The sequence below is a fragment of the Octopus bimaculoides genome, chromosome 4 (genome assembly GCF_001194135.2).
Source record: "Octopus bimaculoides isolate UCB-OBI-ISO-001 chromosome 4, ASM119413v2, whole genome shotgun sequence".
Lineage (NCBI taxonomy): Eukaryota > Metazoa > Mollusca > Cephalopoda > Octopoda > Octopodidae > Octopus > Octopus bimaculoides.
The window spans coordinates 104,001,652-104,005,568 of NC_068984.1; the positions used below are offsets into that span (position 1 = coordinate 104,001,652).

The 3,917-nt window shown below is 33.6% G+C and overlaps 1 protein-coding gene across 2 annotated transcripts in view; it reads right to left on the minus strand.

The window, feature by feature from the left end:
• Positions 1-3,917, minus strand: part of LOC106882625 (autophagy-related protein 16-1) — an 80,121-nt gene that overhangs the window by 38,410 nt on the left and 37,794 nt on the right. The gene's annotated exons all lie outside the window — the stretch shown is intronic.

Below are 3,917 nucleotides of genomic sequence, written 5' to 3' on the forward strand. Positions count from 1 at the left end.
GTGAAAATCGTGCAGGTGAAAGTATCAAAATTTACCCTAGATTCTTGCTCACTGCAATCAGGGTGCAGAAGGCTATCTGCAAGTATGAGCCCCATGAGTCAGAATGGCTGTTTAAGTGTGTGTCCCTTGCCATCGTCCAGGACAATGCCTTCTCCAATTCTGTCTGCTGGAACCATGAAGTCAACTGACAAGTTGTTTTAGTTAAAGAAATTATATATTATCCTGTTAGGAATTAAAAATTATGTATGGAACATAGAGGAGACATCGGAAACAAGATAGTGTTTATGTGTTTGTCTGTGCATGCAAATTAGTGTTCTTTTTGTTGTTTATACACTTTCACCTTGCATCCTTGCCCTCACCACACCTATCTATTGCTCCCCCACCCATTTTTGCTTGTCTCCTTATCATGCACAGGTCTCCAGGTCTGACTGCATAATCCTCATCAATGTCCTTCATCAGGCTTATATATAAGGGGTTGTGTCAGACTATCTTCAATGAACTCTACCTAACCAATAAACTCTAACATCACTCTGTTGTACTTCAAGCTATCAAATGCATCCCAAATAATCCTGCCTTTTTCTATCATGCTCTTGCTCCTTTCCATGCACCCACCCATTCTGGCCCTTCTGATACCATTGCTCTCCCTCCTATTTCCGTCTTTGCTCACCTGAACAAATGTACACATCGTAGGTTATTGAGTACTCTCTAAATTCATGCCTACACTCTTATCGACCTCTCAGTCATCCATTTCTGGCCTTTCTGCTGTCATCACTTCTATCCCATTCTTTGGGATACTTCCTAAATACTTCCTAAATACTTCCTCCTCTGGTACTGATGCCACATTGGAACACTCCTGCTGTGCTACCTCTACAAGCGATTGCAGAACAAGGCTACCTCTCTAGTGCTGGTACCATGAAAAAATGCACCCAGTATATATTATAAAATGGTTGGTCAAAGATCAGAGACAGTGTTGGGTTGTGAAGTCCCTTTAAGGATTATTCACTCATTCTAGTGTTGGTACCATGAGAAAATGGACCCAGCTGTAGAGACCAAGCAAAATGATTAAATTTATGGGCTCCACTTAAGAATCGACTCAGACTGTGATGGCCCATACAACCTATACTAGCAAAGAAAGTGGACATAAAATGATTATGGCTCCTGTAATGAACATCTTGCCCTTTTCAAGACATCTCAAACAGTACTGTCCTATGTGCTCTTTCTAATTTTAAGGCAGTAGGGTATGATTTGAGGGAGATTTGGTTGCTATTTCTAAGAAGTTAAATAAGCTTACAACTAGATAAAGTGAGCCTTTTGAGATTTAACTATGAGTGACAATGTGAAATCAAATGGGATTTTGTTTAACTCTAGTGTTGAATAGAAAAAAATCATGAAGCTACATAAAGTTTATTTGTCAAATCAGTGACCCAAGTGAATAACAATAACCAAGACTTATTGAATAAACTATTAATTTTACCTTTTACACATGTCAATTATATATTTTTACATTTACTTCGGCTTCACTTGAACCCTTGACTTTTCATTGCAACATCCATTATCTTGTATTTTAGTTTAAAGGCTTATATAGTAAACAATTACAATGAAATGTTTTAAATTGAATTTCGCAATATAATTATGGAGATTTCCATACTGCTACAGCAATATTTCAAACAACGATTAAATGAACCACCCATACTGTTAGAGTAACAAAGTAAGCAGAGAATAATTATATGAGCTGCAGTGTCTATTGATAAGTGCTGCCTTAAGAGAGATATGCAAAGCAACTGACAGTCAAATATACATCAGATGTGATCAGTTCTATAATTTACTTGAATATTATCATTTTTTAAAAATATCAACAGAATTGCACAAAAGCAAATCTATTCATAAAATGAAATGCTGATGAAAAGACATTTTGGCAATAATACAAAACACAGCACAAAGCATTTTTTTAAGGAAGGCTAGATTGAATATTACACATCAAGTAGAAATATCATTTGGAGATATCTGCTTCTGTTACAACATTGTTATATAAATTACCCAGCAGTAATGAAAAGATGCTTAGAAGTAGTTCCTGTTAGATCAAACAGAGGAATCAACATCTCCAAGTTAGTTAAGTGGAAACAAAATGCTGATAACAGAATCGGCAGGTCCTTTAAATAGAGATGCAAAATATTCATTCATGACAGAGTAAGAATTATCAGTGAAGTGGGTTGGTCATCTCCCGGTTAGCATGGTCATTAAAAAGAAAAACTTACATGCTATAAAAAGGTAAAAACAGAAGATAAAAACTTATAGACTAAATTTTGAAAACAGAGAAAGTAATATTTAAATTTACAAAATATGAAGTCTGGATTTGTGTTTAGGATGTAAGATTGCTGTGAAAATATATTGTCAGAAAATAAGTGAATGCAAGTGGTATTTGTTAACTTAGCAGAATACCTTGGATAGCAGTCTGATGGAGTAGGAGGAATATGAATTTAGTGTTCATATACACACTACTAACCACATCTATACTGCACTTATTTCCATACTCAAATTACACACTGAAATTGTTTTTAATGCATTGAGTGTATTCATCTCAACTTTTGCCAATTATGTGTGATTGATTACATGACAACTGAGAAATGGCCCAGATTGACTTCAGTGCTGAACAGACTTTCTAAGATATATTTGCAGTTCTTAACATCTTCATCATCAACATTTTCTCAACACTCTAATGGTTCTATCATTCTAATTCAATATCAGTGATCCCTAATTTCACAAAATATTTCATGTCTAGTAAGCTAAAAATTAAAAAGTCTTTTTGTTTTTTTTTCTCCAAATAAATTGAAATGTTTAGCCTGACTGTATTCTACTGAATGCTCACATCACTGCAAACATTCATGTTGCTAATACAAAAAAAATACCATGAAATCAGAAGTAACAATATATCACAGATACAGATGATTTTTTATTTAAAATCTTTCTTGTATTTCAAAGCACAATAGAAAAAGCTGAAACACTGAAGTTAAATACGTCAAACTTGAAAATGGTTGATAAACACACACAGAATTTAGTTATCAGCTACCAATTTGTAAACCAACTTGTCCTTCAGCAGATCCATCTCTTTTTATGTAATTCTGATTCAGCAAACTTTGCACTGGCTGATCTGGACTAGGTTGAGAAAGAACAAATTACTTAATTCAGCTATCAGCTAAAATAAGCACCAACAACTATGCAGAAAAATCTTTTCTGACATAGATTAGTGGTAGTGTTAATTTTCCAGAACTGATATTGAATCAACTTTCAGTAAATTCCATGAAAAAGGCAGGGAAATTGAATAATATCAGGGAGATTAATACTCAAGGCCTTTAAAGGAATGTAGCATTGATTACATTCATGAATTCACAACTCATCAATCTAAACGATCTTGAAAATATCACATTTATATATGTATAATCATCATCATTTAACATTATATATTATTGTTATACATATATATATATATCTCACACACATAAAATCTATAAAATAAGTTTATATGAAGCAAGGCGCATTCTAACAGGATATTCCAAGTAGTATCATTCTTTTCAAAATTTACCAATCATGCAACAGAAATTGTTTTTATTTTTCTAATTTTATAGTATTTCTTATTGCCAAATACAGGTTATCACTATTTTAAAAAAAATTATACATGTGTGTGTATGTGTGTATACACACACACTATGCATATATATAAAAAACTTTCCTCATGATCTGTTCTGGTTAATCATCCAAATGCACTTGGAACATCTAATACAGAGTTCCAAGCAACCATAATGGATAAGAAATAATATAAACTTGTTTTTATCATAATTTCTTCAATAAACACATGCGTGATGTGTGTGTGTGTGTGTGTGTGTGTGTGTGTGTGTGTGTGTGTGTGTGTGTGTGTGTGT